The following is a 14,596-nucleotide window of genomic DNA, read 5'->3' as shown; positions in this document are numbered from 1 at the left end:
TCGTAAGACATGGTGGTGGCTGAACCCCAATTCCCTTCTCTAAGCCTTTCCCAGTTTCCCCAGTAAAGGCCCCAGCTGGAAGTCCACTCCTTTTTCCTTCCTCCCTCCCTGCCCCAGGCTATTAGAGTTACTTTCCTAGATCTAGACCAGAGGTCTGCACATTCTTTCTGTAAAGAGCCAGATAGTACATGTTTTAGGCTTTGCAGTCCACACTGTCTCTGTCTACACTGTTCAGCTGCCTTTCGTATAGAGCTCCAAAGCAGTCACAGGTAATATGTTAAGTGGGTGGGCGTGGCTGTGTTCCAGTAGAACTTTATTTGCAAAACTGAAGGCCTGTGGCCATAGTTCCCTGACCCCTACTGTAGAGTAATGAGGGCCCACCTGTGTCACATTCTTTGCCAAAGACCATTTCACGTCCCAGGCCCTGGCCCCCAAGCCTCCCCCATTCTGACTTACCAGGTCAGTCCACATCCACGATGGAAATGAGGACACGGACAGCCCCTCTTCCTTTTCCTCCACTTCATACCACAGAGTCCCCAGTGCAGGCATGACCCTGGCTTTGAGTGTGTTCTGGTTTGTCAATATCACCTTAAAAATATCAGAAACTGAATTTAGTATTAGGGATATCATCTGAAACATGCAGAGGACTTTGGGGTTTGATGGTGATGATTACTTATATCTTTGTCCTTCCCCTCTGGGTCCAGAACGAATTGAAAAGACGTCAAAAAAACCAGACTGGTGGAAATCAGAACAGCTCATCTGTCACTGAGAAGACTGGTTGGTGATACGAAGACCACAGTAGGGCTCTGTGAATACCCTGGTTGCTGACCCTGTTGACGTACCACGGTCGGCACTGGCACACCAGTGGTTTGTGGCTGCCCCCGGTCTGTTGGTCTGGTGATGAACTGATTATTAAAATATTTTGAATATCAGTCCTGGAATTTACCCACCTTCGACTACAAGCTCCCTTGCAGTGTCAGGTTCTGCCCTGATGACCTTACCTGCTCAGCAGTATCTCCCAGTCCTGGCAACCAAAAAGACACCCTCCTCCCCTCAGAGAAGTGAGTGGGTAAGAGGGCTGAGCAAGGCCCGACGTGTTCCCACCCTTTGCTCTCTCCTGTACGGAAGTGGAAGGGCAAGTTCACACACCCGTATGGAAAAGGGAGGATTCCCACTTCCCCTCTTGAGCAGCCTTGCCATTTATAGGAAAGGCAGTGTAGCCTAATGTGGGAAGTGCAGCTTGGGGGCCACACTGCCTGGTTAGAATCCTATCTGTATGATCTTTAGGCAAATTGCTTTAACTTCGCCTCAGTGTTCCCATCTGTCAACTTGCAATAATGTTAGTACCTACATTACAGGGTCATTATGAGGATTAAATAGATTAATGTATACAAAGCTCTTGGAACCACATCCAGCACAGAGTGAACTCGGTGTTACCTGCTACCTCAGTCCGCCTAGCTGGTCTCTTTAAAGGAGCAGCTGTTGTTTTACTGTTACTTCCTTGATTAGTTGCTCTAACAATCCTATCAAAAAGGAGAGGAAGTTACTTGGGTTAAATCAAGAGTTGAAAAGAAGGGGCTTCCCTGGTGGCGCAGTGGTTAGGAATCCGCCTGCCAATGCAGGGGACACAGGTTCGAGCCCCGGTCTGGGAAGATCCCACATGCTGCGGAGCAACTAACCCCGTGCGCCACAACTACTGAAGCCCGCGCGCCTAGAGCCCGTGCTCCGCAACGAGAGAAGCCACCGCAATGAGAAGCCCCCGCTCGCCGCAACTAGAGAAAGCCCGCACGCAGCAACGAAGACCCAACGCATACTAAATAAATGAATGCATGAGTTGAAAAGAAACCAGCAATTGTTGGGAGTCAAAACGTGTATAGCTATGTTATTCCAGATTTTGTCAGAATTCCTGGAATCTGCTTTATTTCCTCTTGGGAAAACAGGACAGGTTCATCAGTCTCTGGTCTGGTGCATTATTCCTCCAGATCCCTGACAGCAGTTCTGCGATCCCATCCGCAGACACAGTGTATTTCATGTGAACTGATTTTAAACAGGTGTCTCCCACTATCCCCACGTCAGTCGGAGATTTCAATACTAAGCAGCTTCTCCTCTTCAATATTAATTTGGAGAATCTTGTCTTCTATGGAGAAGGAAGATGGCAGCAAAAGAGTGGTTGCCTTAGTTTGCTTTCTGCTTTCATAGCATTGCATCACCAGCCTCTACATCTCATTCCAGACATAGATTTAAAACTCATCTTTGTCGTCCTTGACATTTTTGTAAGCTTCATTTTCTCTCCTTTCCAACATATTTATGGCACTCACCCAAAGCGAGAAAGTTCCCAGGCTGACGTTTGCTATAGTTTGCACCCAGCTTGTGGAAGACAGCTTGGGCTCCGGGGCAGAAGTTGTAGGAACAGGCAGAGTAGGACCCAGTAACTGGTGATGTAGTGGTGGCAGAGAGCCAGCCAATCATGGTGGTCAGTGGCTGTCCCCTTTCTCAGATCATTCAGACTCTCCTGAAGGGTGCTCACCATCCCATCTGTTGCCCGTGTATGTTTTTTGTGTTGACCGTCTGGTTCACTGGGAGAGCGCCTGGTGCAGAGGACTGAGTGAGGTGTATTGGGCAGACAGGGATCCATGAGAAAAGACTTCAGTCCCCAAAGGAGCCTTTGTTAGACTGGGATCAAACATACGCACAGGGGCTTCCCTGGTGGCGCAGTGGTTGAGAGTCCGCCTGCCAATGCAGGGGACACGGGTTCGTGCCCCAGTCCAGGAAGATCCCACATGCCGCAGAGCGGCTGGGCCCGTGAGCCATGGCCGCTGAGCCTGCGCGTCCGGAGCCTGTGCTCCGCAACGGGAGAGGCCACAACAGTGAGAGGCCTGCGTACCGCAAAAAAAAAAAACCATACACACAGATGACTCCCACACAGGGTGGTTTGTGGTGAGAGCATGAGATTGACACAAATCATAAAGAGGCCAGGGAGAGAGAATTCTTCTAGCAAGGTGATTAAGGAGAGCTCCTGCAATCTGAGCCTTCAAAGATGACTTGGATTTCTATAGGTGGTGGCTGAAGGTTGCCGGGGAGACAGCATTCCAAGTTCAGAAAACAAATACAGCAAACGAGTAGAAGGCTGGGACAGTGAGACACAACACATTTCACTGAACTATTGGATGTGTGGGAGAAACTGCTTATTTTTAAAATAAGAGGTAAAGTGGAAAGAGGATGTAATTTGGGTGTTCCTATTGATCAAGTGTGTAGAATGTTGCTCCGAGTTCCCAGGGCTCTTTCTCTGGAATTACGCCTGCCTTCCTTCCTTGCTTCCTAGTAATTAGCCTTGAAAGAATCATCTGTAGCTATGCCTCCTGCCCAGATGACCTCCTCCGCTTCTCCAAGGGTGACTGCAGCAAGAATTGGCACTCGTGTCTTAGTTATAAACTGGTGGGAGTCATTTATCAGATGGGGCAGACTCAAAGGGGCCTCAGCCCTTCTGAAAATTCCTCCGAACCCAACTTGGGGCACCCAAGGGTATGGATCGGGGGTAGGAGTCCATGTTGGCGTGTAAACAAAAAATTCTTAAGTGATTATATCAATACCTATTACTACTGGCATTCTTTATTCAAATAATGGGTGTAGATGTGGATTTCCCTTGATGGTTGAATTTCACAAAGTTTCAACCAAGCTAGCACTTTTTAGCAAGTTGTGTGCCTTCCCCTTGACCATCTTCCCGATGAAACAGCTACCTATTTGTAGCAAACCATCAACACCAGGCTCCAGCAACCTCGTGTCTCCTGTGCCCCCTCGTGAAGTGCCGAGGTGGTCCGTCCTTTGTAAGGCCACGTGACTTGGGGTGACCAAACCCCGCCTGCCTGCTCACCCTGCAGTGCCGCTCACGCAGAGCCAGCCCCCTGGTAAAATATATTTTAAGACCAAGGCCCAAAGTCGGGCCATGCCCACACAAGGGAGCAGAGAGGATCCAAGTCTAGCTTTCCTCAGGACTCCAGAAGAGGAAAGTGACGGCCCCAAGCTAGGTCCTGAACCCCATCCTTATTTTAGAACTGGGTGTGATGGGATACGGGCACAGTGTCTTAGGCCACAAGCAGTGCCCCTGTCTGCTGGAAGTGGTCCAGCACCGAGTACATGTTAGAATACAGGCTTTGCTGTTGACTGTGGGACCGCAAACAAGTCACCTCACTTTCCGGAACCTCAGTTTCCTCAACTGTGAAGAGCGCTGTGGGTGTGTGACAGATGGCTGAGGTTAAAGGCAGAGATGTGATTCGGAGTGTTTGGCACAGGGCTTTACAGTAACAGCCACCTATTTATTATCAAGGATGAAAGACCAAATAGGTAAGGAAATGTTGCACATTCATCAATTTTTCATCAGATTTTAAATGCTGTTGCTCAACACAAATCATTGCCACTAGGTTATCCTTGGTTGAAGCTCAGTTAATACTAGCTTTTGGTAAGGGAACTCAAATTTCTTTTTTTGATTTTTTATACAATTTTTAAAGGTAAATTTCCATTTACAGTTTTTACAGAATACTGGCTATATTCCCCGTGTTGTAGCTTATTTTATACCTAATAGTTTGTACCTCTTAGTCCCCCTACTCCTATATTGCCCCCCCCGCACTGAGAACAACTAGTTCTCTGTATCTGTGAATCTGCTTCTTTTTTCATTATATTCACTAGTTTGTTGTATTTTTTCCACTTTTTTTCCACTTTTTAAATCAAAGTATAGTTGATTTACTGTATTTTTTAATCAGATTTCAAAAGAAGTAAATTGGATGTCTTAAATTTAGTTGTCTCACCAAATGATTTTAAGTAGGAGAATTTGTCTAATCATAAGTGGTCACTCAAAAACAAAAATTATCCTTTATAGCACTAACTGCATGTAATTCTGGTAGGACACATAAGTCTCTGGGTCTCATCTATAAATGAGAGGGTTGTAGGAGTGTTCTAGGCCCTTCCATGGAACATTCTGTGATTCCAAAACAGAACTCAGACAGAGCCCCTTGCCTCTCCAGGACACTGACATGCTTCCTATGCATCTCTAAGGCGAGACTTTGAACACAGTGTACAATGCAGAGAATCCTGCACACAGTCAACTGCTCTGGCTCTGTGGGACCCTGGGCTGCTTGGAAAATACAGCCCTGAAGAGGAATAGTCAGTGTGAAATTGAGACCTTCTTGTCTGGATTTAATGTAGCATAATTTTATTTGGCCTGTTTTAGATTCATCCCTAATGTTTGGGGAATATATTTGAGAAAGAACTTTATGTTTTTTACAGTATGTTTTAAATGTATCTCAATACAGAAAAGAATAGGTGGGAGGTGATTGAAATAAGGCCCTTTATGAAAGGAGGTCAAGGGATTCAAGAACCTCTCAAGTGTCCACACTGGACCAAGATCCAAGCACACACGGCCTGTGTCCCAGGACCTGTGGTGGGATTTGTGATGAAGTTTCTGAAGAAGCAGGGGCAGGAAAAGAGGGAAGTACCACGTCCAGATAAAAGGAAGAAGACAGGAACACTGATGGAATAAAAGCACCAGAGAAGGAGCACTGTTCTAGAGGCTTCTCTTTTCCTTTCTATTTTACTGGAGTCTAGTTGATCTACAGTGTTGTGTTAGTTTCTGCTGTACAGCAAAGTGACTCAGTTATACAATTACATACATTTTTAAAGTATTCTTTTCCGTTATGGTTTAGAATAGGCTATTGAATATAGTTCTCTGTGCTATACAGCAGGATGTTGTTTATCCTTTCTATATATAATAGCTTACATCTGGCAGCAGCTTCTCTTATGATCTGAGCTGAACAGCTGCGGTGCCCTCACCAGCCTTACAAATCGCTAAAAGGACTCAGCTTGGTTCAGGTGTTCCAGAAGGGAGTCAGGTGTGGAGCGCTGCCGTGGTCTGCATGTTTGTGTCCCTGTTAAGTTCATCTGTTGATACGTAATGCCCAAGGCGATGGGATTTGGAGGTGGGGCCTTTGGGAGGTGATGAGATCATGAGGGTGGAGCCCTTGTGATTGAGATTAGCGCCTTTAATAAAGGAAAGAGGCCCCAGAGAGCTAGCCCATACCTTCTGCCAGGTGAGGTTATAGGGCGAAGATGACCGTCTGTGAGGAAGCCAGGACTCACCAGTCACCGAATCTGCACCTTGATTTTGGACCTGCCAGCTTCCAGAACTGTGAGCAATAAATGTTTGTTGTTTATAAGCCTCCTGGTCTGTGGTGTTCTATCACAGTAGCCCCAACTGACTGAGACGTGTGCCTTGTACCAAGCGCCCACTGAGCACAAGACACAGGTGCTTTCCTCCCCGTGTCAGGTGTTAGCGTCTGTCATCTCCACATTACAGATGAGGAAGCTGAGACCCAGAGAGCATCCGAGACCTGCCCAGGTGAGTGTGACACCACAGTTCAAATGGGCCCACCTGTTCCAATCTGATGAGCTCACCCTGCAGGGAGCTGCCCAGAAGGTGGTCCCTCAGACCAGCTCCTAAAGCACAGGATTACAGCTCCATTATTCCCATGCTGGCTGCTTCCCTTCCAACCAGGGTGATAATTTACCTCCACGCTTACATCAGTGTGATTTTAAATTATTTGGAAAGTACACATTATCTAATGAGGGGTTTCAGTTAATGGATTAGAGATGCTGGGAGAATTGTACAGAGATCCCCAAATATTAAATTATCTGATTTAATGCTTTGTCATATTTAAAGGACTTTCACACTTATGTACATATCTCTTCCTTCTGTGATGCCACTGAGTAAAAGAAACTGCCAAGTCATACAAGGTAACGCCAAATCATATCTGTAAATTTAATAAAAATTTTTGTCAGGGGACTTCCCTGGTGGTCCAGTGGTTAAGACTCCTCCCTTCCAATGCAGGAGGTACAGGTATGATCCCTGGTCAGGGAACTAAGTTCCCACATGCCGTGCGATGCAGCCAAAAAAAAAAAAAAATTGGTCAGAAAAATAATCACATTTTGCATTCATTATTCTGTTTTTAAGGAACTGACAATAGCATATATTTACTTAGATATCAATATAGCACTTACTGCATCTGCATTACAATAAAACTTTTGAGTCAGTTTCTCTCAGACACTGAAGACAGTTCCAAATTGCTTTGGTCACTGGTAAGTATACGGCGTCTCAGAAACGTGCTGTTTCCCCAACTCCTGATGATGCTCCTGCTCTGCTCTGGGCATTTTGCCAGTTGCTGGGGAAACAGCAATGAAAAGATAACCTCATTCTGGAAGAAAGACAAAAACAAGCAAACCAAATAATTACAAATTATGATAACTGTTCTGAAGGACATAAGCAGGATACTGACATTGAGAATAATCTCAGGCACTGTTATACTTGAGAGGGTTTTGAGGCATATGGAAGGATATTGGAGTGTCTGTGTATGTGTTTAAATCGGTACTTATTTTCTTGAGCCGAATAAGATATCACTGGAAGTTTCCCACCTTCTCTAGGAAGCCGTCAGGAAGGTCTTGATAGAGTTGTCTGTTCTCCACCTGAATGGTCGCCCTTCACCAAGCATGAGTGAGCCCCATGCTGGGCTCTGACAGTTCTGTGAGTATCTGGGATTCCTGCTGCTCTCCACGTGACGGGCAGGCTTGTACACTGATATCTTGTCATTTCAGCCCTGCACCATAGGGTGATCTCTTTGAAGATTTTTTTAAGCAACAATTAAGGATTCAAATATAAGCAAAATCCAACTGTGAACGGTAGTACCAATGTCATCCAAGGACACAATGGGTCAACCACTGCTTTTCATGCCTGGCCGTGGCTCATCCTGCCTGGCAGTTGCCAAGGTCCTTTAATGAGAAGAATAAGACAGATCTCCATTTCAGAAAGACTAAAACTGTGTGGGTGTGTGGGTGGTGGAGGCTGTGTGTTATAATGTCACTCCATTCTGGAAGATGCCAGTATGGATTATAAACAGCCCATTCGAATCTAAGACACTTGAGGGCAGGAACTGTCACTTATTTGTGTCTAATCCCTAGTGTGTGCCCAGCACAGAACCTGACACAGCAGATGTTCAGTAAATGTTTTGATGAATGAATGGAGTGATCAGGAAGGGCTGGACAACACGATGTACAGTAAGAAAAACAGGCTTTCCAGCCAATCAGAACCAAGTTTAAATCTCACCATGTGTCATGGACTGAATGTTTGTGCACCCGCAAAATTCATATACTGAAACCCTACCCCTCAGTGTCATGGTGTTAGGAGATGGGCTTTGGGAGGTGATTAGGATTAGATGAGGTCATGAGGGTGGAGTCCTCGTGAATGGGATTAGCGCCCTTCTAAGAGTGGCAGGAGAGCTTGCTTCTCTCTCTCCATCATATGAGGATGCAAGAAGTCGGCAGTCTGCAGCCCGAAGGAGGGTCTCACCAGAACCTGACCATGCTGGCATCTAATCTCAGACTTCCAGCTTCCAGAACTGTGAGAAATACATTTGTTTATAAGCCACCTAGTCTATGGTGCTGTTATAGCAGCCTGAACTAAGACACAATGTGACCTTGTCAAATTTCCCAACTTCCTATAACTCAGTGTGGCTGTCCAGGATTGGAGAAGACACACATAGATCACAGGGTCTGCAGGGGGGACTCTGATACAAATGCACTTCTTTACAAAACAGAAACAGACTCATAGACCTAGAAAACAAACTTATGGTTACCAGGGGGAAAGCGGGTAGGGGAAAGATAAATTAGGAGTTTGGGATTAGCAGATACACACTACTATATATAAAGGGGAACACCCACAAGGACCTACTGTATAGCACAGGGAACTACATTCAATACCTTGTAATAACCTATAATGGAAAAGAATCTGAAAAAGAATAGATATATACATGTATAACTGGATCACTTTGCTGTACACCAGAAACCAACACAACATTGTAAATCAACTATACCTCAACTGAAAAAAAAAAATCCCTAAATGTTCCCAGCTTGTTGGGACCCCCTAAGGTGGGAACCCCTGTGTTCAGGGACTCGAGACTCAGCTGTGAATTGGCATTTAGAATAGCGCATGGTAGAGCTGACCCAAGGTCCCCTCGGGGTCACCAGCTTCCCCCACCTCAGGGCCACCTCCAGACAATTGCTCAGCAGCAAATAAAATCCTAGATCTGTCCATGGCCTGCAGGCTCTTCCGGAGCTGTCCCAGCCCCCTCAGACCTCCCCGCCCACCCCCAGCTCATGGCTTCAGCCACAATCCTCTTCGCTGGTTCCCTGTAGCCGAGCCCTGCCCATCTTGAGGCCTCATCCGTGCGGCTCCTCCCCAGATAAGTTATTTCCGTGACTTGTTCTGCACTTAAATGCCACCTCCCTAAATTTAGAGGCCTCCCTAAGTAGCAGGTCTAAAATACCTCCCTACACCCTCCTCACACACTCCTTTCTCTTACTTGGCTTTATTTTCCTGTGTAACATTCTCTTATGTATTTATTTGTTTGTCTCCCGCCTAGAAGACAAGGGCCTTTTCTCTTGCCTGGCACATAGGAGAGTCTCAAATGTTTTTTTTGTTTTTGTTTTTTTTTTGCGGTACGCGGGCTTCTCACTGTTGTGGCCTCTCCCGTTGCGGAGCACAGGCTCCGGATGCGCAGGCTCAGTGGCCATGGCTCACGGGCCCAGCCGCTCCACGGCATGTGGGATCTTCCCGGACCGGGGCACGAACCCATGTCCCCTGCATCGGCAGAAGGACTCTCAACCACTGCGCCACCAGGGAAGCCCTCAAATGTTTGAAAAAATGAATTTGTGAATGAATGGACAGGAGATGATTATCGTGGAGGTCGCTCACACCCCCTGGTGGGGGGGGTGGGGGGGAGGAGAGCTGTGACCTTGTCTCTCATAAGAAGGGCACCCTGGTAGAAGAGAATGTAAAAAAAGAATGTGTATATTTATATTGATATGTATATGTATAACTGAATCACTTTACTGTATACCTGAAAGTAACACAACATTTTAAATCAACTATATTTCAATAAAAATTTTTTTAAAAAAGGAGGGCACCATGGTTATCAATAAGATATCTTAGTCATGTCAGCAAAGCGGGCCCAGATATATTTCGGAATCGAGCATATGATGGTGAAGAGTCATATCCCACCAATGTTAAGAATTAACGAGCTGTCTGTTCTCTTATGAACTTAATGTATAAATTCTGCTGCTCTGTGCCCTTCAGATTTAGAAATGAAGATGAAAATAATTGTGAAGGTGAGGGATGGGGCTGGGAACTATTTTTAGAAGCCTGCAACCAACGAGATTTTATTTAAAGGCGCCTCAGTTGGGCCTTATTTGATTTTACGACCTCTCTTCATCTGTTTTCTTGAATTACAGCTTGGAAATAATGATCATCCCAATTGTTCTACTTGTTATTAGAACTAACAAACTCATGGTGCCTGATGAGAAGACAATGGAAGGATGTTAGCCGGGTCCAGTGAGGGAACGAGAGAAACCCAGAGGTGGCCCCGTTGTTAATTACTCCTGAGCTTCCCGCCACTTGCCGGGGCAGCTCTAGCTGGCCGTGGGCTGCAACCACAGGAGAACCGTTCAGTGATTTGCCAAAGAGCTTTGTGGGCATGACTTGTGACAAGGATCCCTCAAGGACGTGCTGCCCTTAGAAATAACTTTTTGGGCACTGAGTCGAGACATAGAAAACATTCATCAACAGCCAGGGAGACCAGAGGGGCTGTGGGTGTGAGAGCACACCCACAAGGCGGGGACAGGAGGGGAGCAGAGGGTGACAGCTGAAAGCAGTGGCAGCTGCAGCGGAGGCCGAGATGATACATAGTGTGAAAGCCACGTTAGAGGAGCAGAATTGAGAGCACAGGGGAAGGAGGGGACCTTTATAGAGGAGACACCTTTATAGAGGAGAACCGGTGGCCTCACTTCTCTCCCTTCTCCAACTGACAAAAATCATAGCCTATTAACTATCTCTATGTCTGCCCTCATTTTAAATTTTTTGCAAGCCAACGCCCAGACAAGATCACTGGGTGACTTTACATCAGTAAATTTTTAAAAGACCAAAGATGCCCATTGTGGTGGTGTTTATAATTTAAAAAAAAAAAAAAAAAAAAAGTTTGTGGGGCTTCCCTGGCAGTCCAGTGGTTAAGACTCCATGTTTCCAATGCAGGGGGCAAGGGTTCAATCCTTGGTTGGGGAACTAAGATCCCACATGCCTTGCAGTGAGGCCAAAAAAAAAAAAGGTAACAACCTAAAAGTCCGCATGGGTTAAGTAAATTAGGTACATCATTCATAGGATAGTATGCAATGGATCAAACATGCTTTGAAGGGCATCCCTGGTGGCACAGTGGTTAAGAATCCACCTGTTAATTCAGGGGACACGGGTTCGAGCCCTGGTCTGGGAAAATCCCACATGCCGCGCAGCAACTAAGCCCGTGCACCACAACTACTGAGCCTGCGCTCTTGAGCCCACGTGCCACACTACTGAAGCCCGCGTGCCTAGAGCCTGTGCTCCGCAACAAGAGAAGCCACTGCAATGAGAAGCCCGCACACCACAACAAAGAGTAGCCCCGCTCTCAGCAGCTAGAGAAAACCTGTGTGCAGCAGCGAAGACCCAAAGCAGCCAAAAATTAAATAAATGAATAAATAAATAAATTTATATTTTAAAAAAACATGCTTTGAAAAACTTGAATCATGTGAGAAAAATGGTCATGGAAATATTAAATGAAAAAGTGAGTTATTAATCAGTTTATACCACATTTTTTCCAATTTGTTAAAATATGGTTCTATGTGTATGTAAAAAGACAGGAAGGATACATATCAAAATGTCAACAGTGATTGTATCTGAGTGGGAAGATTACAGGTGATTTTTATTTTCTCCTTTGTGTTTTTCTAAAATTTCCAAAGTTTCTGCAATAAATACTTATTATTTGTATAATGGGAGAGTCATTAAATTTTTTTTGAGAGAATCAGTCAGTCCATCACCCAGAGATTCAACCTATCTGAAATGAGTGCTTTGCAAAAAATTGAAGACACCCTCTTTCCCCTTTAGGATACTGCTCTTGATGTCTAAATCGTCGTTTAATAGAAAAATAACATTTTGTTTTAGAGGCAGCAAGAAGCTATGTGATCTTTTTTTTTTTTTTTTTGCAGTACACGGGCCTCTCACTGTTGTGGCCTCTCCCGCTCCGGATGCGCAGGCTCAGCGGCCACGGCTCACGGGCCCAGCCGCTCCACGGCACGTGGGATCCTCCCAGACCGGGACACGAACCCGTGTCCCCTGCATCGGCAGGTGGACTCTCAACCACTGCACCACCAGGGAAGCCCGAAGCTATGCGATCTTGCATGAGTCTTTAGATAATTTCCAGGTGAATTGACAGCCCCTACTGTGTTAGAAAAGACCCAAGTCCAAGGTCCAAGTTCCTGCTCGTCCCCTTGAAACCTGGGGCAAGACGGTCCGTTTGTAGTCAATTTCCCCATGTATAAATGGAGAGAACGCTTGCTTTTCTGTTCACCTCACAAGATTATTTTTGAGTCCTAAACCCCTACATTACATGGAAAGTAAGGCAGAGCCATTCTCACAGAAATGCTGTCAGGACTCCTTTCAACACAGGGCATCTTTTACTGGAAGGCCAGAGGGGAGGCTGGTTCAGATCGATAAATCCCTGCGGAGATGAGCCATGATTCACTCGGTGAGTCACGGAAGCCAATGGCAGAGGAGGCAGGAGACCGCCAAGGTCTGTGGCAGGAATGCAAGTTCAGCCTTTTCCCAAATAGTGTGGGCTTCACAGTAAATATTTTGACTGCTCTGCCATCTGGCAGTATCAGTTCATAGCCAGCCTCGTTCTTCCAAGAGATTCTTGGGCACCATAACAGAGATGGTGGGGGGCGAATTGCTTTCTGGTTCTACTCGGCTTCAGGGTCACAGCTAGGCGAACTTGTCAAGCCGCCGGTGCTTGACATCAGCACCCTCAAATTTCCCTTCTTTATTCTTTCCCCATCTTCCCTTGACCTACATGCTCTCTCCGTCCACACTTTCAAAACACTTTCTAGTAGTCATTTACACACTAGTAAGAATTTGAATCCCCAAATCTCTTCTCCCAATAACATTTTAAGCTCATTTCTTATGGTATAATAAAAGACTATCCAGTGCTAGGAAAACTGAAGACAGTAGTGAATGGGTGGAAGGAGATGGGGGAGGTCAAGTGAATTTAGGGGAGATATTGCTCACTTTCCCTCAGGCCAGGGTCACCTACATTACTGAACCCAACTTAAGTCCTCTTGCCTGATGTGCAGTAAAGCCAATCTACTGACACCGGGTTGTGATGAAGGAAAGTACCGCGTTTATTGCAAGGCACCCAATGTGGGACCAAGAAAGGAGGACTGGCAGCTCATGCTAAAAAGACCTGAACACCCACGTGGCTTTTGGAGGACTGGCAGCTCATGCTAAAAAGACCTGAACACCCACATGGCTTTTGGAGGACTGGCAACTCATGCTAGAAAGACCTGAACACCCACATGGCTTTTGGAGAAGGGTTTTTTTTTGGTTGTTGTTTTTTTAATTTTTTTATTTTTGGCCACACCACATGGCATGTGGGATCTTAGTTCTCTGACCAGGGATCGAACCCATGCCCCCTGCAGAAGAAGAGTGGAGTCCTAACCACTGGACTGCCAGGGAATTCCCTGAGGAAGAGTTTTTAAAGGTAACATTGGGGGTAAAGGTTGCCGGATCCCTATCAGCTCGTGGGCATCCTTCTGACTGGTTGGTGGTCAGGTAACAGTGGTATTTCAGGAGTTAACATTATCAACCTTCTGGTTCCAACTGGTCTGGGGTCTACATGCTGGTGGTCAGCAATTGATTTCTTCCACCTGGTGAGGGTTTTAGTATCTGTAAAACAACTCAAGGATATGGCTCAAGATATTATCTATAACCCTTGAGGAAGAACTAAATGTCCTTGACTTTATTTTATGACTCAACTATTTTTTTTTTATCTTGCTTCATCGTTTTCTTTTGTTTCTGTGTTTTCTCATTTCTCTGATTAAATTTGCTCTTTGGAACTCAGGGAAGGACAAGGAGGCTAAAGCTTTTCTACAAACAAGAGGCAGGGGACATGGCGGGGGTCTGTCCCCAAGAAGGCCCTGCAGAATCCTGCTCAGTTTCAACTACTCTCCAGTCCTAAAATCTGGTCTTAGAGCGAAGTGAGTGGCACCTGTTTTGGAAAACACAATACTAAATTGGAGTATTCATGAAAATGCATAATTGCAGTGCTGAGAGCTCTCCTCAAACTTCCACAGATCAGAATAAAATGCAAACTTTTCACACTGGCCTGGGGCCCACGTGATCTGGCCCCTGCTCCCCTGCGTGAGGTCATCTCTACCACTGTCCTCCCTGCTCCCTCAAATCTGACCACGGAGGGCTTCCTGAGCAAGCCAAGCTCATTCCTGCCTGGGAATCTTTGCACTCCTTGTTTTCTAACCTGGAACACTCCTCTATGGGGGTCCCAGAAGGGGAGAGGTATTACAGGATAAAATGCAGGATGCTCAGTTACAACTGAATTTCAGAATAATGACAAATACTTTTGTAGTACATGTATGCCCCCAAATATTGCATGGGACATACTTATACTGGAAAAGTTTTCAT

This window comes from Mesoplodon mirus, assembly GCF_964341445.2.
Source record: "Mesoplodon mirus genome assembly, chromosome: 12".
Lineage (NCBI taxonomy): Eukaryota > Metazoa > Chordata > Mammalia > Artiodactyla > Ziphiidae > Mesoplodon > Mesoplodon mirus.
The sequence above is the reverse complement of the archived record's forward strand: the minus strand, read 5'-3'. Positions refer to the sequence as shown.